This window comes from Pantherophis guttatus, chromosome 1 (assembly GCF_059756535.1).
Source record: "Pantherophis guttatus breed Tessera chromosome 1, ASM5975653v1, whole genome shotgun sequence".
In the NCBI taxonomy this organism is placed as follows: Eukaryota; Metazoa; Chordata; class Lepidosauria; order Squamata; family Colubridae; genus Pantherophis; species Pantherophis guttatus.
In genome coordinates, this window is record NC_142063.1 from 132,149,241 (window position 1) to 132,174,591 (window position 25,351).

Below are 25,351 nucleotides of genomic sequence, written 5' to 3' on the forward strand. Positions count from 1 at the left end.
ATGTGAACCATAAACCAATAGCAGGAATCCTTATGAAATATTATTGGGTGATTTTTTTCTCGATGTCTTCAGAAACATTTGCCTAAAAGTTCTGAGTAAATGGGCATTACCTCCAGAGATAATATGTGCCACTTTGCCAACAACTTGGCTGGTATAATCTGGAAGGTTTACAATTTATTAAAGTGGGACTTTAGCAGAAAATGATGCCACTCATCGTTTCCCCAAAGAATGAAGGAATGAAACATTTCTAATAAGAATGGATGAAACTCTGCAACTTAATTTTCTCCCCCCTCCCAATTTTCCTATTTTAATTAAATTTCCAATTACTTCCATTCCATATTCATTTGCATTTTTAAAACGTTGATTGAATATCTGTTTCCATTTTGGGTCTGTTTTCTCCCAATGAGCACACTCAGTACATTCTGTTACCAAGGTGCACAAGTTTCCAACCTTTTTTCCTAACGTAACACAAATTTTACATGATACTTTAATAAATATATTCCTTGCCAGATTCCCCCCCCTTTTTTTATTAATCCAGATAACTAGAGACTACCAAATCAGAGAAAGCAGACATAATTTGTCTTAAAGTCTTGAAAAGGCAAATTGCAGAAAACAAAAGAGACACTGATGGAGCTCATGAGGTTTAGAATCCAACATCCATGCTGCCTCTCCAGCTTTAGAAAACTCTGAGACATTATATTATTGATCATATTCCAGTAATACCATGTCCCCAAGGAAGAGGGGCCTGAATTTAAGATGATCCCTCATCCATCAAAGGAAGACAAGACAGAAAAAAATAACCCCTGCGCAATGCGGAGCATGCATACCTTGTTAGCCCAGCCAATCCCATTTGAAACCAATTATGGTAATCCCCTCCCCACCATATATGTGTGCATGGGATATTCTTGTCTATATGCCTGTAGGTGTATATATGTCATCCCAATAAGGTAGACCAGACTGAGAAGCTGAAGCCATAAAGGTCAAGACTACTTTTATTCTAACAGCTCTAGTCACAGAATCTTGCAAGTCTGAATGTACTTCTCCTTCACTCCTTTTATCTTCATATGAACCAGGAAGGAGTTCGTCTGAGACATTGTTCTGACCCAGCCTTAGCAGAAGGAAGAACCAGACTCCTTGTCACGAAAAACCCCTCTTTATTTACCTCTTGTGAATTAATTGCATTCACCCACCGAAAAGTTCAGGCAAGAGTCATTCAAAGTGTTAAGGGCAGCAACAGACCTTATCACTTCCTTGCGATAATTGCAAGGCATGAGCTCCCAGACGAAAGGCTGCAAATTAAGTTCTGGCAAGCAGTCTTTGTGGCATGAAACACAATGAGCAAAATCTTCAGAAATACGAACTTACGTAGGTTGTCCTACGACAACCACTCTCCTTTCGTTCTATTTATTCCCCAGCCAAGGAAGGGCCTTCATCGTCCATGTGTGCTTTGCTTCCAGAGTCCTTTGTTGTTCACCTTTCCTAACAGCTCTGCGCATATGTGCATCTGGAACAAGCCCCAGCTGTTATTCCTCCTCACTTATCTCAGCCTCCAAAGACAGCTGCCTCTCCGGTGGCTGGGAAATGTCAGACGGCCCTGGCTCTATCTCTGCTTCTGACACAAAGCATCCATCAGAGCCTTCCCCAGACTCCAGAACTGGCCCAAGTTCCTCCCCAACCTCCTCATTGTCCAAATCTGCCGCCAGCTCTGCTGGCAGCTGGCAGGCCACAACAAACATTTGCTCCACCTAGTTTTGTGGCCTGGGGCTCAGGCCTCTCTTATCTGACCCATTGTCTTGGTAGTGGTACTTTCGCCTATCCTTCAAGGCCTTTCCCTATAACCACTACAATATCTATGGGCCCGAAGCCATAAAGAAGGTTATGGCCAAGAAATGGAACAAAGAAAGTTGTATAGTATGCATTCTGGATATGTAATTAATGACATGCAAACTGTAAAACAAAGTACCCTATTTATAAAATGGGTGTCCAATTACATGTTTCCATCTACTGCATATACCCACCATGTATGCATAGATCACAAACACCCTGAATATACTGTAGATCTGTGCCTGCTCTGAAGATGACTAAGAAGAGGTGATTTGGACTTTCAGGTAAGCAACGTTCCAGTCTGCCATTGATGAAAGCACTTGCGTCTCTTTTTATCCAGACCTCTTCTTCTCTTTGAAGGTATTGCTGCTGCTTTAAGAGTTGATGGGTGGAAAAAAACCCCACTACTTTGATAATTTGATTCACTAAAGCACAGGTTCACACAGGGGCACAAAAATATATATGTTTGCTTTAAAAAAAAAAAAAGCAGGCAGGAGCTGTACTCTGGCTTGTGCTAGGTCTGAAGAAATGCTTCTGAGTCATTTCTGAAGTGAATGTAAGGATAAGGGAAATATACCAACATACCAGTATCAGATGGGGGGAGGAAACCAGAATTGATATGATATGGAGGTAACTGCAGTGGGAAGGACAAAGGAAGAAAAGGAGCAAAATTGGGTGGATATGAAGAAAGGAAAGAAAGGGCTAGCTAGGCAGGGAACGGAGGGAGGGAGGGAGAGGGGGGAGAGAGAGAGAGAGAGAGAGAGAGAGAAAGAGAGAGAGAGAGAGAGATTGAGAGAGAGAGAGAGAGAGAGAGAGAGAGAGAGAGAGAGAGAGAGAGAGAGAGATCACAAAGTAGCCAAATTAAGAGAGAGCTTTTTTCAAGAGCCTGTTGATTTTCATCCTCATCTTCAAAGGCATCTATGTATGGGAAATGCAGGAATTTCTGCAGTCTTGCTCCCTGCTTTGCTGTCAAGCAGCCTTTTCTCTTCTTATCAGTAAGACTGTAGAACAGCCCCTTTCCTGAGGCCAGGGGAATTATTTGGAAGAAAAAAAAATCCTCTTTTCTGGTAAATATTATATTTGTTGGAGGGGGGGATTGCCTCAGATTTAATCATAGGATAGCATTCTGGGCCCTCGGGAAGGTGATTGAGAAATATAGTGTGTGTGTTTTTTTAATGCCATCTTTGAGATGCTCAATTCTGGGTTCATTTTTAGTGGCTCATTGAGAAGGTGGTGAGACAGGAAACAGCAATAATAATAACATTCAAACTTATATATCACCCATAGTGTTTTACAGCACTCTCTGGTTTACAATGTTGATGTTATTTGCATATCTAGGTTCTCATTTTACCAACCTCAGAAGGATAGAAAGCTGAGTTCAACTTGGAACCCCTGTCAGTATCGAACATCTGACTGCAGGCAGAGTTAATCTGCAATACTACATTCTAACCATTGCGTCACCAGGGAATGTGGTTGGCTCTGTCCTGAAAAAGAAGAAAGCGTGAGGAAAAGATTGAAAACAGCCCTATCTTGATCTTGTTATTCTTAACGAAGTCAGGGAAGATTTTAGACTGATTTTCAATGGCTTTCCAAATCAATGAAATAGTATGGATGGAGGTTTGTTCTCTGAGCTTTGGATTGGTTTCTGAACATTTCATTACCAGACTAGGTAACATCTTTAGCAGAATTTAGGAAATGTCAGTCTTCATGTTCATCTGCTTATAAGGACTTCATGTGGTCAGTAGGTCTTGTGATGGGAGGGTCACATCAGGTGAGGGTCTTGTGATGAGTCAGGTGTGGGTGACCCATCCTGACCATCACAAGACCCTCACCTGACATGACCCTCCCATCACAAGACTTACTGACTACACCAAGCCCTTATAAGCAGAAGAACACCGACACTGATATCCCCTAAATTCTGCTGAAGATGTTACCTAGCCTGGTAAAGGAATATTCAGAAACCAACCTACAAGAACGAACCTCTACACCCGAGCTAAAGATATTTGCTACTATCACAATGAAATAGTGTTTTCTGAAATTCTTGTTCTGCCAGCTAATTAAGAATTTGCAGGACAGATACTGAAGCAAGAAAATGCTTATTTAAATTGTCTCTATTAATTAGTTATAGCACCAGGGATCCTTCTTCCATCTGTTACGATGAGACTGAGTTGTGAGGACAGTCTTTGGAGTTCTGCTTGCAAAATGACTGTTTTCATTGGGCAAGTTTTAGAGCCCTGCAACTTCTTTTTCCCTCTCCAGGCCCAGAATTGCTCAGTTTAGCCACTAGCAAAGGAAGGTTAGATATTAACAAGGATTAAGTGTCTAGACAACAGAGGGAAATATTTCTTTGCTTGGGGTTAGACCTGAGAGTCTGTTTCATCTCACAGCTTGCAAAAATAAATAGGAAGCACTAGCTTGTCAAATCAGCTTCTCTCCCAGGTGTTAGTTGAAAAAAATGCAGGTCAATCATGGGACAAATAATATTCCTGATATCCCTGCAGTGTCAATTTCTTAACCTGATCTACTATGAAGAGCTGTCAGGTTAGCAGTTTTCCTTAGACCTTTCCATCTCAGCACTGGGAACACTTGTGAAGTACAAAGATTTCAAAGCCAATCTTTTGTTCAGAAGAGAAAACAAAACCAAAAACAAACAAAGGATTTCACTCAGTAGGAAAGCATAAATTAAAAATAAGGCAAGCAATCTTTTTGAATTTAACTCAATTGAATGTTCATGAAATAAGAATACGGTTTGCAATATTACAAGAGCCAACACAGACATGGCTAGTTTCCTCCAAAATAAGACCCAACTAGAAAATAAGCCCTAGCATGATTTTTCAGGATACTCTTAATATAAGCCCTACCAAAAAAATAAGTTCCACTTAAGATCATCAGCCAGACTGATGCATTTAGTACCATATTTCTCCAAAAATAAGACCATTACCAGAAAATAAGACTTAATGCATCTTTTGGAGTAAAAATTAATATAAGACCGGTCTTGTTTTTGGGGAAACACGGTAGCGCTATGAATATATAAAATGTAAGTAAAAGGGATTATCAAGAAATGTAGCAATAGAATATTTGTAGATTGAATTTGGAGTCCTTGGTGACTCTGAGCTTGGTTGTTTTCTTGCAGATGTTTCACTACTCAACTAGATAACATCATCAGTGCTAGAGAGGAGCAGCCTTTGCTCTTTGACAAGTGACTTGCCCTGTCAGTATTGGTGAAAGTGTTCCCATTTATCTAGCTGAGGAAAGAAATGTCTGCTAGAAAATAACCAAGCTCAGAAAGCACAAGGACTTCAAAGAAAAATAGAAATCAGGGTGATATTAAGATAGGCATTTGTGGAGGTGGGCATGTAATGAACTTGTATCACAATGTCACAATGTAAGTATTAGACATGAGGATACACATATATTAAGGATCCTGGTAGTGTCTGGGTGTACTTGCTTTCTTGTAACATTTCATTACTAGGTAACGTCATCAGTGCTATTGCGTTACCTAATTTGATTAATGAAACCTCTGCAAGAAGACAACCAAGCACAGAGACCACCAAGGACCCCTCATTTCAACCCTGAGCTACAGATATTGTCCTTTATTGGCAGGACATATATTATGGTAGGATTTGCATCATTTTGTTATTAAGTCCTCATTGTTCTGTCTAGCTGCAGACCCCTATGGATATTAAGAGCATCAAAGCTGCGCTGACCAACTGTAAACCTAAAATGGTAATTAACATTGGAAGGGATCCTTCTGGAATGAATAGAGCTGGTGTATTGTTTTCCCACAATTGAATCAAGAGTTGTGCAGCATATTCATATACTAATGTGGGAGTAAATCTCAACCATGCTGAAAATTGTATTTTGAGGGTTATGGTCCTGATATGACTTCTAGTGTTTTGAAAATGTCCAGTTATCTAAAGTAAGCAAACACTGTGAGGGTTGTATATGGTTTTTCTAACATTTGGATACCTGTCAGGAGCCATAGAGATGACCCTGGAGAAGCCATTCAGAAGCCACTAAACAATAATAGGTGTGTTAAACATGCATTAAGATTGGGGAAGTGGGAAAGATTTAGAAAGAAATGCAGATGGAAGAAAAAACAAAGGTGGATTTTCAAGACTCTGTTGCTATAGTTTATTTGAATAAACTATGGTGCTAGTCTTTCAGTGAAATAAGTTTCTTGACTTGGTCTAATTTGTAAGGTTAACCATACCATCACAAGAAGAAACAACAACTCTCTGGATAAAATGCTGTTCCGAGATTATTCTATTTAATCACTCTTTTAAGCCATTTTTTCCAAGATGAATAGTTTTTGACTTCCTTGCATCAGTTTCCAGGAACTTTATGAAACTTTTCTGGAATGCCAATATTTATTGCTGTTGTAACATTGGTTTTTCCTACAAGATAAAATGATAGACATTTATTTAGTCTGGAAAAAGAGACTGCCTCCTCTACTAATTCTAGATAATACTTCTTAAGCAATTCCAAACTTAAGGCTATCTTCTTTAATTAACTGCAGTTATGTACACATTAAATCTTCTGCTGTGTCGTAAGTGATCTATCTGTTGGGAGCATTAAAACATAATACTTAGGTAGTAATTAATTGTAATTTGTCACCATAGGAGTAGAGAGTGATTTTTATAGAAGATTTAGGGTATATAAATCTGAGAAGATCACAAGACCCGCTCAGTATCCATTATGAAGGGCAACTATGCAACACAATCGACTTCGTTTGTGAATTGCTAAAGTTACTCTCTTTAGATTGTCTTCATCTAAATAAAACCTTGAATACAATGCCAGATGGGTTTCATTTTAATGGAATGTACTTACTATTGCTAAGCATGTTAAGTTAGCGACTGGGTAATGCAGAACACCGGGCAACCGTTCTACAAACATTTGTGACAGATGCACAGCCCTCTTTGCCATCTTGCCATATTTTGACTGTGTGATTACTGAATACACAAGGCATTAAGCTACCTCCAGGGCAGAACAATCCAGAACAGATTTTGATGAAGTAGAAGCCATACCTGTTTCTCATAGCCTGCACAGATTCTCTCCCCCATCCCTAATGTCATAGGAGGACCAACACTAGCCAAATTTATTATTATGTTGCATAGAGGAATGGGCTTTCTGCCATTAGGATTATAAGGCTCATTTCTCCCTTCTAGGCGCCAATAAGCATCCAATGAAAAGTCATGGCCCTGTTGGCAATGAGAGTAACAGACACTTTTAGTCGTGAATTCCAAAGCTCAGAGCACACTGAGTTTTTCTTTCTCTCTTGTAAAGCTTCAAGACAGCTTGGGCGCTTCAAGCGTGCCGTAATTTGAAGACATTAAGCTTTTTTATTTGTCTCTGTTTTAAAAAGTCTGCAGTCCAAGCACGATAGTTTGGCTGCAATTATATATTGCTTAGTTTTATGGCTCTGCGCACGTAAACTCTGGAGCTTATTCAGCCATGAGTAAATCCTAAAATGTACAGATCATTAGAGGAAGTATTGAACCATTTACTTGTAGAACGGGCATAGATTAACTGGAAATGGATGATGCTTTATTTAAAAAAAAAAAACACCAAAAAAACCAAGATACCATCAACTGGAATACTTAATTGTCTCTTTTTGGGTGGGGGTGAGGGAATGCCTAATTTTGGATCATGAAGACTTCCTTCAAGTTTTCAAAATAACTTGCACATAACAACTAATTATGCTTAATATTTATATTAAACATCCTCCAGATCAGGGGTCAAATGTTCCCGGTTCGGACCAGATCGCCCAATCCGGTAGCAATGGAGGCGGGTGGTTCGGAGAACTGGTAGCAAAAATCCCTCCCCCCCCCCATGCCCAGCTGAGCCACACAATCATCAGAGGCTTTTTTTGTACTTTTAAAAGCATTTTTTCTACAACCTCTTCAGCCAAAAAAATGCTTTTAAAAGTAAAAAAAAATGCCTCTGATGATCGCGCGGCTCAGCTGGGATTGTCAAAGGCTTTTAAAAGAAAAAAAGCCTCTGCTGATCAGGCAACTCAGCTTGGATCATCAGAGGCATTTAAAAGAAAAAAAAAACCCACAGGCACGCCCACAGAACCGATAGTAACAAATTTTAGATTTCATCACTGCTATATTATTTCGGTCATTCCCCCCCCCCCCCCAAGAAATTGGTGGAGTAGATTTGTATTAAGGGCATACCATGGAGATTCAAAAGTGACAAAATTTGAATCAAATTGGAAAGTCAAGATTTAATTTCAATCGATTTATCATTTGATTTAGTAAAATGCCTGACTCGCGTGGAAAAGCATCAAGTGCCTGCAGCTAGTTCCTCCCCACCCCCACCCCCACCCCTCATAAAAGGAACAAATGTAATAGGAATGGTAGGCCTTTTAGGGGACATTAATCCTGTTTCAGCCAGATAGAAAGGCTTACGCTGCAATACATTTTGAAATATTTCCCCTGCACCTTTTAAAAGGCAGAAATAGAAAAGGACAATCCAGCATCTTCCAAATCTCCAAGAAGCTCCAGAGCCTCCAGAAAAGCTATTCAGAACTAAAGAAGAAAGTCTAACTTAAAAGGAAAATATTCAATCCTAAGTAAAAAGAAAGGGTGTTTCTCGTTCTTCCTGAACAAGAAAACCTTAGGTACTGCTTTTGCAACATTATTTTTATAAAATAAAGTTTAAGGAGTATCTGTGTTTGAATCATTATTTTGCATCTAATGAGAATGATAGAAAGAAATTGTGTTATATTTGAATACAATATACTGTATATGTGCTGGTTACTCCCTTAATAGCTCTGGGTGTCTAACAGGCATGATCTTATTTATTTATTCAATTTCTCTTATATTAAATAATTTACTTCTGACCATCCGAAAACTTTCACGGATGACATGATTCAACTGAATTTCCTTCAGGGTCAAGAATGCCTTTGAAAATGTGGATAGCTTTGATGTTTTGGTGTTGTAAATGGAGAATAAGGAGACTGGAAATAACTAAGCTTAGAATAAGCTACAGATACTCCTTGACTTATAACCATTCATTCATTTAGTGGCTGTTCCGATGGCATTGGAAAAAAGTCTCTTACAAGCAGTCCTTATGCTTATGGGTGTAGTAGCAGCCTTATGATCACAGCAGAGGAAATTCAGCCGGTTCTGACCAGTTCTGGAGAACCAGTAGAGGAAATTTTGAGTAGTTCGGAGAACTGGCAAATACCATCTCTGGCTGCCCCCCCCCCATCTATTCGCTGTCTCCCGAGTCTCAGCGGATCTAGCCCCAGCTCATTGGCTGGGCCTTCTTTTGTTGCCCTGCACAGGAGGGAGCTGGAAAGCAGGTTAATGGGGTGGGGAGGGAATGGAAATTTTACAGAATCCTTCCCCTATCACACCCACTAAGCCACGCCCACAGAACCGGTAGTAAAAAATGTTGAATCCCATTACTGGATCACAGGATCAAAATTTACTCATTTAGCAACCATTGTGTATTTATAATGGTGGCAAGATCCCAACCACGTGATTCCTTTAATAATTGCAGTGATTCATTACTGTTAAACCATGGTTTTTAAAAAAGTTGTAAAATTGGGTGTAACTCACTCAACAACCACCTTGCATAGCAACAGACATATCTATATGCCATAATTTTGTGTGTTTTATGCAAAGACAGTTATAATATTCCTATATTACGATATATGTTTTAAGATCCTCATAGAATGGTTCTTCTCAACACATACACTGCTGAATGTTACATCTAAAAGTATGCCCACCTATTTTAAGGATAAATGGGTGTTGCTGTAAAAATAATAAGATATCAAAATTCTACATGTGCTCACCAGTCCAAAAAGATAGAGTATTCCTGCTAACATTCAGAAATAAATGACATCTTACCAAGTTGCCTTCTACTTCCATATAATTTGAAAAACTAAATTAGCTAAGTGTGGAGCTAATCTCCTAAAAACTCTTCTTTGCTCACATTATATCTCCTTCCAGTAAGTTTTGGACAGCTGCTTAAGTAATCAACTAATTAAATATGTATCCCATCAAGCTATGTGACTCAAAGCTGTTTTGAGAAAAAGAACAAACTGATGTGCACTAAAATCAAAATAAATAAGAATCTGACTGTTCATAAAATAAAGTAATTCAACAATTACTTCAGTTATTCAATAACCCAGCTTGGAACCAACTTCAAATGAAGGTAGTGGGACAATCATCTGTAACTGAGCTTAAGCATGCTTGGGATAAACACATGCCCATCATCCAATAAAAATTAAAAACTAAACTAAAATTAATTAATAAATAACAAAACAAAAATAGAACAATAAAAAATCCTTCAAAGGACAGAATATTGCTTAACGCACTGTAAACTGCCCTGAGTCTCCGGAGAAGGGTGGCATATAAATCAAATTTTTAAAAAAATTGATGGATCATTAGGTCTTTTTCTGCTATCAGGTTTCTAGGTTTCTAAATTTCTAATAAGGGACGTGGTGGCTCAGTGGCTAAGACGCTGAGCTTGTCAATTGAAAGGGAATGGGATGAACTCCCGTTACTTGTCCCAGCTTCTGCCAACCTAGCAGTTTGAAAGCACGTTAAAAATGCAAGTAGAAAAATAGGGATCACCTTTGGTGGGAAGGTAACAGCATTCCGTGTACCTTTGGCATTTAGTTATGCCGGCCACTTGACCACGGAGACGTCTTCGGACTGCGCTGGCTCTTCGGCTTTGAAATGGAGATGAGCACCGTCCCCTAGAGTCGGGAACAGCTAGCACATATGTGTGAGGGGAACCTTTACCTTTACCTTTTAAGTTTCTAATAAAAGCAATGTCTTCTCTAACCAGATTAAGCCATGACACTGTGAAGACAGGTGGCTGGAACTCCCCAAATCCTAAGGAATAGTTTGGTTTTCACTATGATGTGGAATAATATTAGAGTCTATAGTCTAGCTTGGAGATGGGCGAAGGCTCTTCCAGACAGTGGGCACCCTAACCAAGAATCATCACCCTGACCAATCTAATATCCAATCTACTAAAGAGCAATTACATCCCTAGTTAAGAGGAACAAACCTGATGGGATGGCTCTACCTGGATAACACAGTTCTGCAGGTGCTCGGGAACCAAGTAAAGGAACCAAAGTAAAAAGCCAGCTCAGAAGCTTACTGGCATAAAAGCAGAACCCACAATATAAATGCAATAAAGGATAAAGCAGTTAATCACCTACTAGCATGCAAGCAGATGCCTTTGACCAAAAGCAGGTTCTGAATAGTATTACAAAACAAATAGCACTTAAAGCTTTACTGTGTCAAATAATTAGGGCTTCTCTGTAAGCTTTCATTGCCATGTGTATTGCATGCAATCCTGCGTGTTTTATCTGATTTGCAAAGTTTGTGATTTTAACTTTTATTATAAACTCTTCCCAAGAGGGGTTTTTTTTTAATTGGGCAATATTTTTTAAAATTTACTTATAATATGTATATGAGAGGTAATTATACACTTTTGTCAGTTTCCATAGCCTGTGTATGTGTTTGAAAGTGTATGAAAATGGGAATTGCTGCAAGACCAGCGTTAATTGGAAATATATATTCCAAGTGAGAAACGGCCTGTTTTTCTAATAGACTTGGACATTATTACTGAAATACTGGCAAATTCACGCATCAGTATAAATTGTGCGGCTGCATCTGTCAACAGGCACCTAAAGCAATAATAAAGAGAGAATGGCTTCTCATAAATATCCAATATCCTAATTATCAGAGCTTGACTTAACCAATGGTGGGGTAATAAAAAAATGAAATTTTCTTTACCATGAAAAATGTACCTTTTATTCCTGGAAAAATGACTGCAGTGTCACTCCTATTGTTTGAAAAGAGAACATGAAGCGTATTGTCAAAAATATGGTTGGGGAATATGAAGCCACTAAATATTTCATCACGCTGGCAACACAGTTGGCAAAAAGAAAGAACCTTAAATCTATCAGGTTCTCCCTTTTCATCTCCCAAACACTTTTTAATTATATCAAAATTCAAGCTGTAGTTAGGTGAACCAGCCACTTCTCGATGTACTACGATATAAAGCATACCCTAAAGGCTTTTGAAGTGGGATGTGAAAATATTACTGCAATAGATCTCTGAGATATGTGGAACACAAGTAGTTCTTGGCAATCACAACTGGGACTGGAACATCTGTCACTAAGTGATCTGGTCATTAAGTGAGTCATCATATTCATTAAGCAAATCCCTTTGACTTTGCTTGTCAGAGGCCAACTGGGAAGGTCATAAATAGTGATCAACTTTGAACAGTTACTAAATGAATGGTTATAAATCAAGGACTACCTGTAACCTTGTGCTTATAGACTTTGGAGTAGATTAAAACAATATAATTGGGAGCGACCTTAGACATTAGTGTAGAGATACACCAAATTTCTCTCTTCATATTTTTGTTCAGTCTGCAGTTCCACCTTCAGGTTTTTTAAGTGATACTCAGCAGGTGAGGGAAAACATTTGCCTCTTGCCTAAGCTGGGCTAGATGAGATCATCACGCAAAATTCTTTGGAATCTGAAGAATGATCCAACTTTTTTTCCCCTCAAATATTTAATTTTTGAATTCCAGGCTGGCATATAGTCTGGTGGAAGATAGTTTCAATATAACAATATGTACAAATGATATAAATCAGTGCTTCTCAGCCTTAACCACTTTAAGCATGGCTGGCTGGGGAATTCTGGGAGTTGAAGTCCAAACCGCTTAAAGTGGCTAAGGTTGAGAAACATTGGGATAAATTGACTTCTAGCTGTGCAGAATGTTTCCTCTCCTTTACACTTCCCTGCAGGCTTGGTAATTCTCTCAAACTAAAGACTGAAGTTGGGAACAATAAAACTTCAGTATAATTAACATTTTAGAGAGCCAACTAATTAAAACATGATTTTACTATACTTGTGAAATTATCTATTGGGAGAAGGGCTAGTTTAGCTTCTGCCGGGAAGAAATTGCATTAACTTGATAGAGACACAGAAAAAGCCTTCTCTTGCATTACTAACAAGTTAATCTACAACAGAAAGTAGATTTTCAAAGAGGATAAGTAGACACTTTGAGGTAGGTTCACATGAGACACATAGAGTCTATCTTGACTCTAAAGCATTTAGGGATTTATTATTAGGAACCAACCCTTCAAATTGGAATTAGAAGCATATATAAACAAGTTAATATAAAGCCTATAATGGGGGGAAAAAAACTCCCATTTTGAGCTGCAGTTTCTGAATATTTTTCACAGATAACCTCACATGAGAATAAATAAAGCTTGTGCCATTGGGATATAAAACGTTTGTGCTCAGAACTGTTTGCCCAGAATTAAACCCACATCAAAACCTGATAATCAGTGTATCACTTCTGACACAGCACGAGAATAAACACTACAGATGCTATGCACCAGAAGTAAATTGGGAATTGTCTCAACATAGTTGGCCTCATTTCTAGAATATCAAATTAAATTTACAACACATCTTGTGTGATTGGAGCTGCCTGATGCAATGGCGTAGTGAACCATTGCCACACAGCTGGGCTGGCTCACATCTGTAATTTGCAGAAAGATTGATAGAGATTGTGGGGAATCTAAAGATAAACTCCCAAAAGGCAAACTTTCCTCAGACAAAGTACTAAGTAGAAAATGTCAGGAATGCAAAGAATCTATACTGGTTCTATGAAATCATAGGGCAAATTCCACTAATTGGGTAATTTGGGATTGAGGGTGGAGGTTCGTTCTGCAAAGTTGCGGATTGGTTCCCAAATGTTTCATTACCATTGTTGGAAGAAATGTCCATCTGGGTTCAGTTCCAAGTGGGGAGAAAGACACTGGAAACATGGAGGCTGATTGGAAAGATGGTTTACTGGTGAAGCAGAACCACCAAGCATGTGTGATTCTGGGTAGCTGACCACATGGAGTGGAGAGTGAGAGGTTATTTATACCCTCTCTTGGGCTTTGAACTTGAGCTTCCTGTTCCTGTGGCAAGGGCAATTTCCTGTGGCAATTGGCTGTCAGACTCCCAGAGGGCTATGCAAGGGTCACAGCTCATGTTGTCTGAATTAAGGTTGGTTGAACCTTGCTGGCTGATGTAATGTCCCCAGGTGATTTCGCAATGCCGTGAGCCCTGCTGCTAGATGGGTAGAGGGCTAATCCTATTATGTCCTGAGGGTCATGTTTTAATCCCATCACCCTGGAGCTGAAGTTATAATTGTTTGGTAGATAGGCTAGGCCAGTCTTGATGTGCACCAAATATCTTCTGGGAGGAGGGAGCTGCAGGGAACTGCTCTTTGTCTTTAAAAATATGTTTCTCCTTTTCTCATTCAGGGAAATATAACATTCTACCTTTTTAATATTTCCTAAAATATTTCATTCTTCTAGGAGAGAGGTGGGCGCTAACTTCCTACACCATGTTAGGTACCATCTTCATTGTAGTTTAAGGGATATCTTTGTCAGTGTTCCTCTGTTTATAAGGTCTGTACACCCTTATCACACCCTTATAAACAGAAGAACAGTGACACTCCCTAAACTCTGCTGAAGATTTACCTAGCCTGTAATGAAACATTCAGAAACCAAATGTCTATGGAGATTCTCAGTCATCCAGATTATGGTTGTCCCAAATATGCTTTTTCAAGAGCATATTTCTGGTTTTTCTGGACTTTCTGGTTTTTCTTTGAAGATCTCATCCAAGAAGCTTCAACCAACCCACAAACTTGGAGAATGAACCTCCACCCTCATCTTACAGCTGAGCTACAGATATCTGCCACCATTACTAATTTGAGATTATTAGGACATGGGAAGCAGAGATATGGCAGCTACCATATTTTTCCCCTCCTCCTTTTCTTTCCATTGATCCAGAGGTTTTTTTTCAAAGCTCTGGGAACATCACAAAGGCAATAATTGAAAAACAGCTTCCTTTGGCAGCCCAGAGAAAAAGGCTCACTTAAGATTTCTTCTTTGCAGGCTATTCTGCCAATATTTCTAGGGAAGCTTTGCCGTGACCTTTCTGAAAAGTTTGGCTTGGAAAAGATAGGTGCTGAACTATTAATTTTGTGCTAGCCCTGAAATACTTTCCAAAATACTTGTTGGGGTTGGAGAATATGTTAAGAGAAAAAATGAGATATAGAGGTCAAGATGTGACACTGTGGGGGATTGGTTCGTATGCTTTTTGCATTGTTTGGGCCGAAATCTATAAATATTCATGATGGTTTTCATTAATAACTTATAATGGTGTTGGGCAGCCTCAGTATAAAACCTGAAAGAATCATAAGCTTTGTTAAGTAGACTTGGCTGTATGATATTTTACTGAATTGGAAAATGAGGTGTGAAATGCTTTACCAGAATACATTGTGTGCACTTTCCATTATATGGGACGGAAGAGATAGCATAAATCCAGAAAACCAATCATTTGCAGGATTCTAGTTATGCAACTAACTAGGTTTTTTCCCCCTTTCTCATCTGGAGATTGGTTTCTAATTATTTTGCCAATACAGAAACAAATTATTTCAAGGAGAGAAATCAATCCTGCTTTACTAGTAGGATTCTTCAAATTTAAAGGCTGCATTTTGGGGTTCAATTTCCTTGAAAGTACTCAATTAAACTCCAAAGAGTTATTTATTTTTTAGTAATAGATAAATTAACTGCATTTATCAAGGTGAAGCTCAAGCAAATGCAATTGATCTGTTGATCTGAATCTATAAAGAGTGAAAAAAGGCACTCAATTTCAATGAAAATTATAGGACTCATTGATATGCACGGATCATTGCTCAACTCTTCATGTTGGTCTGTTCTACCGTAGTTGGTAGCATTAGCTGCCCTGTGAATGACAGGGAATGTACTAATCAGTTTCTATTAATTTTCATACTTTGCTTAAATTTCATTTGACTGGGCAGGTCTACAGAGCAGAAGACAGGGTTTTTTAATGTCTTTCTATTGTTGTCTTCTGAATACTAATTGCAGTTTGTCATATTTTGTTGATAGCTGTCATCTTTTTCACTGGTACTAGTTGTGGAGATACGGCTGAAATTTATTGTTTTTCTATTATGACACTATTTTTAATGAAAATCTTTTGATACAATGTTATTTTTGTTCTGGTTGTAGTTGAGATAGCAACTTGTCATTTTAAGTCGTGGCGTGCTTACTAACTTTTGTTGAAGTCAGTGGGTTTATGCACTGTGTTAACTCATAAATTATAGTTTATAGATCTCAGAGTCTGGGTTCGCACAAAACTGAACAATGCATACTGGCTTAATGTGTGTCTCAGTGTGTCATGTCTTCATTTTGCTTTTCTCTTCTAGAAATATAATAAATATTCCCTTATCTAACTAAAATTTCATACAGTGCTTACAGATGATCAGACTTCTCCATCTGGATGCCCCCTAAACATGTGGAAAGCACAATTCTCAGAATTTCTAGTCAGCATTGAAAATTCTGGTCTTGGTGGCCCAAAAATGTTTTAACTTGGGACAGTTACAGTAAGGAATAATTTAATGCTGCTTCTATGAACAGGAAGAATCTTTATGTGAGTGCTGAACTCAAATACTTTCCTCTTCTAGTTTTATTGCCATATCAGAACCAGATATCATGGTTTAAAATATACTGTACATTGTTAGACAAGCCCAGCAAAACAAGTTAAAATTTGTTGCTGCTTTTTAAAGCGGTTGACTAAAGCAAATGATTCACATAGCCAAGAATGTGATACAGTAGAATTACATTTTAGTTTGAAGCAGTGATGAGTTTTGGGACTGAATGACCATGGTCTTAATTTTCTTTTGTTCCAATGTTTTGCCAGCAGTTGCAACTGGCATCTTCAGAGGCCAAATGAACTGCTTTGTGATGTATTTCCTGGAAGCCTGCAGGCTGCCTGGGTTCTTGTATTTGAACCTAGTAAGCTCATCTCCAATCAATCAATGTCATGGCAATCCAAAGAAGCTAATTCCTGATTGGTCCCATTTGGTCCCTTTTGAAGAAATTCCAAGAGTATTAGTTCTTGATTGGTCTGTCTATGAGCCAAGCTGCTGATTGGTTCGTTGTTCTAGATGGAGTTCTGATTGGTTTATTTTGGAGAATTCCAAGACAGCTGGTTTCTGATCCATTGTTTTGAGTCAAGATACTGCTAGATGTTCTTTCTGATGAGGCTGCTGCAGATAATCCAACTGGCTGCTGACAAAATGTCAGAAGAAAAGAAAATTAGACCATGGCCATTCAGCCTGAAAGCCCACCATTGCTTCATTGATGTCAGCCACAAAAGCCTACACAAGTATAAATTCTATATTCCTCTGTCAAAGCCAATAATGAAATCCAATTTTTTTTACTACCAGTTCTGTGGGCATGGCTTGGTGGTGTGGCTTGGTGGGTGTGGCAGGGGAGGGATACTGCAAAATCCCGATTCCCTCCCCATTCCTGGGGGAAGGATATTGCAAAAATCTCCATTCCCACCCCATTCTGGGGCCAGCCAGAGGTGGTATGTACCGGTTCTCCGAACTGCTCCAAATTTCCACTACCGATTCTCTAGAACCTGTCAGAACCTGCTGGATTTCACCCCTGGTCAAAGCTATATTGGAGCTAGATGGGAAGAAGGAATGCAGAAATCCACAATGTGATGATTTTTTTTGCCAGAGGGTTTGAATTTCTCATAAGAGTCACCTTATAAGGGAAAGGGATGGCATAATTATTTTAATTAATAAATAAATAAAGGAGAATTGGCATGCAAATGGTTGGGATATATATAGTTCGATTTTGCTAAGAAGTCTATGCATGGATGAGCAAGTAGGAGTTTAGAGTTACAGGCAGACCAGGAGCTATTTCAATGTATCTCTTGCGTTCATTTCAGAGGCTCACTGAAGCCAAAAATTTCAGATTTCTAGTTATTCTTTCCCTTTCTAAACCTCTGCATGGGGAGGAAGAAAGACAGAGGAAGCAATGTCAGACCTGGGATGTGGGCCCCAACAAGGTGACGTTTGTCAGGAAAAATGGGAAGAAAGAGCATTATACATACCACCAAAATAAACAAAAACATTGCTCACATCAAATCTACTTCTGATTTACTGGGCCATTTGGTGCTAGAGAAATTTGAAATAATTTTAGATGATTATGGGAAACAATGTCTTCTGTTTTTCATCTCATGCGGAGTCAATCAAAGGCCTAACAAAAAATGCCAGAAAAAGAGGGAGAGAGGGAGGGAGGGGGAGAAACAGAGAGAGTGAGAGTGAGAGAGAGCGGGAGGGAGGGAGAGAGAGAGAGTGGGAGGGAAAGGGAGATATGCTTATTCAAATACAATCAAAATTAGCAAAGTTTATAGCCTCTCTTAGTTTGGCACTACAACTCCCTACAATCCTTTGGTTTATGGTTGAAGATTGGTGGTGCTGCAATCCCTAATCTCAGGGCTGGGGGGGAGACAAACTCGATTTTTACCCTTGGATTAAATTGATTAAAACATGAAGTCCTTTTCTCTCCAGATGCTGTACAAAATAAGGCCAAAAATATATTTTAAATAACAGTTTGTGCTATTAAAGCATTGAGCTGTAGATGACTACTACAGCTGCAAATTTATGTCACTGTAATCATAAAAATGAAGAGATTGTAATATGAATAATTTGTAACTGAGCAACAAGGTGTATATTACTTTATTTGGTCACAATACTGCCTATGAGATATACTGCATGCACGCATATAATACACGTTCATTCATAATTCAGACTTATATTTACAAATGAGTTTTCAGTTTTCTTCTGACAAGTGAAAGAGTTTTGGACATGCATAAAAAGTACCTTGACCCCTGCCTCCCTTTGAAACATGTTGGGCCAAAAAAAAACATAAAGTTTTTTTTCCTTTAAGATGATTTATTTCATTCCCAGTTATTTTTACCTCTGCTTAATGCCTTTCTCTGACAAAATCTTCCCTTTGAATAGAAATGCAGATTTAATTGTATCCACTGTCAGTATCCAGCTTTAGTAATTTTGTTTGGTGGGACTGTACAGCAGATATTGTTTTTAATATAAACTGTGAAGTTATCTACTTTTATTTGTACCAGTAATCCTCAATTTATGACTGGTCCCTTAGCAACTAAAGTTACAACAACCCCCACTCCAAAGGGTATTACAACCCAGTCCAAAAGTTACATTCACTGAAAAAACCTTTGTGGTCATTTGCTCTTACACCAACCACAGAGATGCTAAAGCACTCACCTTGCCTATTTCCCCCCTCGTCCTGACCCAGTGGTCCCCACAGATACTGGGCTTGCTTTGCCACTCCACTGGGTTCAACACTGGGTCTCCCCCCATGATTGCTCACTTTTCTTTCAAAGATCTTTAAAATTCTGGAAGTTGGGATAGAGAAAGAAGACAGACTGGTCTGTTGCTGAGCTATGTGGCATAATTCCGCAAGTGGCTACCTTATGGGGAATGAAAACTAACACTGGCGAAGCTCTCAGTTTTCTTTGTTAAAGGTAGTCAGAAATCAATTTTAAAAGTGTCTGTCTCTATAGATAGATTGTGTTCAAAACATGTTATGGAAGAGGTACAAGTCTTACCTGAGAAGAATTGAGAGTGGTTTTAAAAAGTGGCTTAAAAAATGATATGGAAAAAGATTCTACAGTAGACATACACAAGAAATTGGCTGATGTGTTACCAAGAGAGTGACCTGGATAATTTTTCCTATATTAATTTTAAAAAAGAACCTTGTTAAAGCATTGAAGAGTTTTTGTGAAAAGGGACAAAGAAAAAAAATGGAAAGAAATCAAATTCTAGGACCGTGATGGCGAACCTATGGCACGTGTGCCACAGGTGGCACGCGGAGCCATATTAGTGGGCACGCCAGCTCAGCTCTGGAGCACATGTGTGCGCCGGCCAGCTGATTTTCGGGCCTTCTGGGCCCACCAGAAGTAGGGAAACAGGCTGTTTCCTGCCTCTGGAGGGCCTGGGGGGGTGGGTAAGGCCCGTTTTTCTTTCTTACCTGGCTCCAGATCCTCTCTGTGTATCTGGGAATGGTGAAAACAGCCTTTCCCACTCCCTTGGAGGCAATACGGAGGCTCAAAGGGCCCATTTCCCCACACCCGGTGGGACAGGAAGTGACGTTTTTTCCTGTCCCCAGCCTCCAGAGACTCCTAGAGAGGCTCCTACAGACTCCTAGAGAGGTTCTGGAGGCTGGGGACAGCAAAAAATGTCACTTCCTGTCCCACCGGGAGTTGGGAAATGGGCCTTTTCAGCCTCCGTAGGGCCTCCAAGGGAGTGGGAAAGGCTGTTTTCGCCGTTCCCAGATACACAGAGAGGATCTGGAACCAGGTAAGAAAGAAAAACCGGCCTACCGGGCCATCATGTGCCAGGAGCGGGGGGGAGGGGGTTGCGCACACATGTGCATGGGCACGTGCGCGCACGACCCTCCCCCATCCCCCCTCTTCTGGCATGCTATGGCAAAAAGGTTAGCCATCTCTGTTCTAGGATATTATATGAAATGACCAAAGATCAGGGTTGTTAAAGTAAAAGGAAGGAATACAATGTTGGTTAATTTGATCAAAGTTAAAATAAATATGTTATCATCTTTGGTAACTCTTAATGAACTTTTCCTGATGTCAGGATTGAAATAACAAGACTTTTAGGATTTATTTATAGAGAAGAGATGGGATATGGGAAGAAGAGATCATCTGTTGCATGTTAAGAATTTACTAAAATTTAGAAAAATTGTTTATACTTGTTCTGATGAAGAGGAAAATCGTTTCTTTAAATATTCCTTTTCTTTATCTTTATTACATTCCTATTTTTTTTTTACTTTTTTCTGCACCTTCTATTTTTTTCTTTCCCCCCCGTATATTGATTTTTAAAATTGCAATTGTAATTTTTAATAAAATTACTATTTAAAAAAGAAGTGGTCAATAATGTAGTCCACTATCACAAAACCTAAGGCAATGTTGTTGTAAAATAAATTTCCTAGCTTGTCTATTATCCATTTGAACTATGAGTCATGAGTGGATAAATAAAAAAAGCCCCACATAGAAGTCTGTTTCAAAGCTGGAATGTGGAAAAAATGCATTAGTTCTCCCGATTTCATCCTGCATAGATGAGCAGTATAAATACTAAATCAGTCACAAAAGGGATACATTTAAACAGGATTTACTATTTTAGTTCAAGCCTTTTGAACTCTTCTTTGCATTTATTTCCAAATTTAAGGTGATGAAATTTGATGCACTGAATTAATATCTAATGTTTTCTGCTAATAGTGATTTTTCCCCCTCTCCTTAAAATACAGCGGTATTATAAACGGTGATTTTACATTATTTGCTGACTCGTAAATTCAAATGGATTTATACAAATTGTATGATTATGGTTTGTTTTTAAGAAAAAGAGCTTCTGCTAATTTATTGCATACAAATTTAGTTTGTGGATTAAATAAATATGAAGGCTCCCTTATTTATATAAATCCTCATGAGAATGAAAGTGGTATGCTTCCTGGATATTGATAATGGTTTGCTTCCAGTATCTCTCAGATTTAGCTGCTTTAAAATATGTGGACTTCAACTCCCAGAACACCCCAGCTAACCCTGCACGCTAGGTTGTTCTGGGAGATGAAGTTCACACAAATTCAAGTTGCCAAGGTTGAGAAACATTGGTTTGCTTCCATATTCTTCCAGAATATTTTTTTTCTATAGCAAAATTCCTTCCTTCCTTCCTTCCTTCCTTCCTTCCTTCCTTCCTTCCTTCCTTCCTTCCTTCCTTCCTCCCTCCCTCCCTCCCTCTCTCCCTTCCTCCCTCTTCCTTTTAATCTTTTCTTTTCTTCCTTCCTTTTTTCCTCCCCCTCCTGTCTCGCTCTCTCAACAGAAGGTGGCAGCAATGCACATACCGTAATTAGCCAAAGAAAAGTGATGACGAAATGCCATTCCATTTCTCAGGGAAACTGGCAAGTTTTACAATCTTTACCTTTAAATCCTGAAAGTTAATGTTAAAGCAAAAACTGCCTGAACCGAGTTTGCATAATGCATGTAGAGTTCCTTTTAATTATCTGTTTGCTCTGTGTAACTTTTTACAGTATACAGCCTTGATAAAAATTATATCCAAACTCCGGATTAGAGACTTTGTTTTATTAGGAAAATAGGCTTTACAGCAAATGATTTTTTTTAAGCCATTTGATCAATTTTTCCTTTTACCTGAAAAGTAAACCCCAAAGGAAATGAGGTTCAGTAGCGTATTAAACTAACAGAAGATTACCTGGACTAGTAACAAAAGCAGAAAATGATGGGAAAGCTTTTCTGCCCAATTGCTCTTCCTTGAATCCTCTGCTAATTTAGAATTGGCAAACAAAAAATGAAACATAGCAGAGTTTCAAAGGAAGCTGCACTAGCAGGCAGCTAAATTAGTTGCCCACCCACTGTCAGCAATAGTACATAATGTGGTATGAAACCCACGCCATATAAAAGCAGATAGATATAAAAATGCAAGGACAATGAAAACCAAAGCAGAAGAAATTTAAAAATTGTCCACATAGTGGGAAATATTTCGTCTTGGAAGACCACTTGCCAATGGAAAATCAATAGAGAGGAAGTTAAGTAAGCTCTCTTGGAAGGAAATCCAAAATCTTGCCCCAGGGTCTTGTCGGAAATATCTCAGATGTTGGCAGGATGTAGAGAAATCCTTTTTACTGGTATGAGGGTGAAATTATTGTACACAGATTGTTCTGCATTGTATAAACTCAGTCAAAAGGTGGGGGAGAAACTCCAACAGATCAAAATAAAAAGAGCTTTCAATTTAAAAGCTCATTCCCTTCTGTGAGGATTTTTTAAAGGAAAAAATAGCTTTCCTTCCTTCCTTCCTTCCTTCCTTCCTTCCTTCCTTCCTTCCTTCCTTCCTTCCCCCCCTCCTCCTCCTCCTCCTCCTTCCTCTTCCTCTTCTCCTTGTCTTTATTTTTCTTTTTTTCTTTCTTTCCTAAGCATCATGTCAGTTTGACATTTTGAAACAGGAGCAATAGAAGAAACATCCAAATAACTTGAGTGCAACCATCTAAACTATAAGACAAGACAGTATGGTAGACAAAATAATCAATGTGTCAAAAGCACCTATCTGATGCACACAGCCACTGTTGTCCATAATTTTCTTTTTCTATTCTATATGCCAAGCCTTCACGACAAGCAATGGTTGGGTATACTGTACAATGTAAAAAATAAAAAACAACTAAGAGTGCATGGAAATTTTAGCTTTGTCTATAAAGGTTGCATTTGTCTATAAAACCTTGGATTAATAAATATATCTTAGTCGCCCCATAAGTGTTTCCGAGGATGGGATTGTGCATATCAACCTTGCCCTATGTCCATGGTCTCAACACAGCAGACTCCTGATCTTCATGTATTGAACAACTAAAACAGTGTGCATTCATTTAAAACAATGCTGGATTGAATTTTTAGAACCAACACCTCCAACTGTTAGGTTGGTTAGGCTAAATGTTTATTACATTTATATTTGATCTTTCAAGAGTTAAAGGCATCGTATATACTATATAGCACTCCTCCCTATGCCACTCACAAGATTTTTTTCATTGCAGCATTAGCCTTCTGGAATTTCCCTCTGTCCCACCCTCCCAATATACAGATGGCCACACAAGTTGGCCTGTAGAAAAGCATTTAAAACTTGCCTCTATCCTTAGACACTGGAGCAGGGTAATGGGGGTTCTTGAATTAATTATTGTAGTTCTGATATCAACTATGCAGTAGTTGTTTTTGCTGTTGGTTTATTTTCACATTTGCTTACTGTATATTAACCAGAGTTGCAGCTGTTTAAGTTGGACTATATATCTCTTAAATATATCTCTTAGATCAATAAGAGATTTCATGAGATTCCACTCATGAAAATGGATTTGAACTGGGTCTCCCCAGTCTGTCTATTTTAGCACAATAGGTCCCTGGATTGTGTAGTGAGCAGTCCCCAACCTTTTGGGCACCAGGGACCGGTTCCTTGGAGAATTTTTCTGCAAACCGGAGGGGGCATGGTTTAATGTGCTGCCTGTATCTCATAGATAGGGCTTCGCTTGTTTGAGTGGACTGTTTCTGACTTGCCACGAACCAATGCCCATCTTTGGACCATGGGTTGGGGATCCTGGTGCCATTTCATAAATTACTTATACCAAGGAACAAAGCATGTTCAAAGGAAGCATGAGAGTCCACCTTTATTTTATATTAAAGTTGTACAGTTCCTTCCAGTTCTGTCGCCCTATAAAATTCTAAGTGTGGAAGTCCGGTTCCTGTAGTCTTCAGATTTCTAAGATCTTCTAGAAAATTCGCCATGCGTCAAAGACGGTTGTGAAGTTTCTCTTGCTAAAAAGAAGGTGATGTCATTGATAATTCAACAAATAGCTTTCAGATTGAGAAGAGGCACTGAATATTCCATGCTGAATATTTAAGTAATGATTGCCAGTCTTTAAATGGCCAGCAATAATAATTAGAACACTATGCATTCGATTTTCATCCACCAAAAGATACCATTTCTATGAGTTCAGCATGGCAACTTAGTGTTGCAACTCACATCCGTGCTGTGCAGCACTGAAATGAGTTGGGTGGCCTTATAAATCTACTTAACAAAGTAAGAAATGTCCTCCAGGTTCAGTTTACCTTTCCATGCAGTGTTATTTTCAAACGTTATATGTAACAATGTTTAGCTTTTCTCATTAAGACTGATTGGAAAATGACAAAGCTTGAAATGAAACTGAAGAGAAACAAAACCTAAAGGGCATGTTTTGATAGTGGCACAGACCATGAAATGTAAAATGTTCGGAAAAATGTTAATACAGGACCTTGGAATCCTACCGAGACTTGCAAAAAACCTGAGAGACCAAAATAAAGCAGGGTATTTAAGGTGTGCATCCATTGTATTATTAGCAGCAACAACGATTCATTGGAAAAGCTGTAAAGCTCTCTTTGTATACTTTGTTGTATTTATTTTTCATAGTTCATGGCCTTAACTAAAAGGTTAGTATGAAAGGATAGGGGAAAAAATTAAGTCAAATTCATTCAGCTCTCTATGATTTATGCAAGCATGGGGAAATACACGTTTCCTCAATCTTCAACATGAAAAATTTGCACACTCATAAAGTCAGGGCTGGCTGAAGCAAGAAATGTTAAATTAGCTTATTTATAGTCCCCACTGGTGGGGGTTTCAAGTTTGGAGAAAATCAGTTCAATATTTTAAAAAGTTCTGTTTATAATATTAGAATTTTTTGGCATGTACATTGCATTTTTCCCTTAAGGCTTTTAACAAAAAGCAATTTAAAAAATTTAGGGAGATCTCAGTTAAGAATGTGGTTGATTATTTGGGGGTTTTTTTTTTGAAGGCAATATACCAGTAGTTTTTAAGGCATCTTCCATATGTAAATGTTTCTTTAGGTAGCAGGCAGTAACTTATTCATTTTCTTTCTGGGAAAAAAAACTCTTAAGGAACTCAGTCTGATCTTTTCGGGTCTAGTGCAATGATTGTATACAGAAAACACAATGCAATTCATGAGGTGGCTTCTCAACCCTTTTGCTTTGCTTTTTTACAGTCTATGCATTACATAATAGAGAAACCTAAAAATAAG

At 38.6% G+C, this 25,351-nt stretch overlaps 1 protein-coding gene and 1 long non-coding RNA gene across 3 annotated transcripts in view; one reads left to right on the forward strand and one right to left on the reverse strand.

Annotated features, from left to right (window-relative positions):
• GPR39 (G protein-coupled receptor 39) overlaps window positions 1-25,351 on the forward strand; it is a 163,396-nt gene that overhangs the window by 43,673 nt on the left and 94,372 nt on the right. The window lies entirely within an intron of this gene.
• Window positions 4,571-25,351, reverse strand: part of LOC117669456 (uncharacterized) — a 35,289-nt gene continuing 14,508 nt past the window's right edge. For both annotated transcript variants that reach the window (XR_015731751.1, XR_004592448.3), the window contains exons 3-4: window positions 17,827-17,944; window positions 4,571-6,221 (exon numbers count right to left, since the gene is read on the reverse strand). This is a non-coding gene — a long non-coding RNA (uncharacterized LOC117669456). The remainder of the gene's footprint in view (window positions 6,222-17,826; window positions 17,945-25,351) is intronic.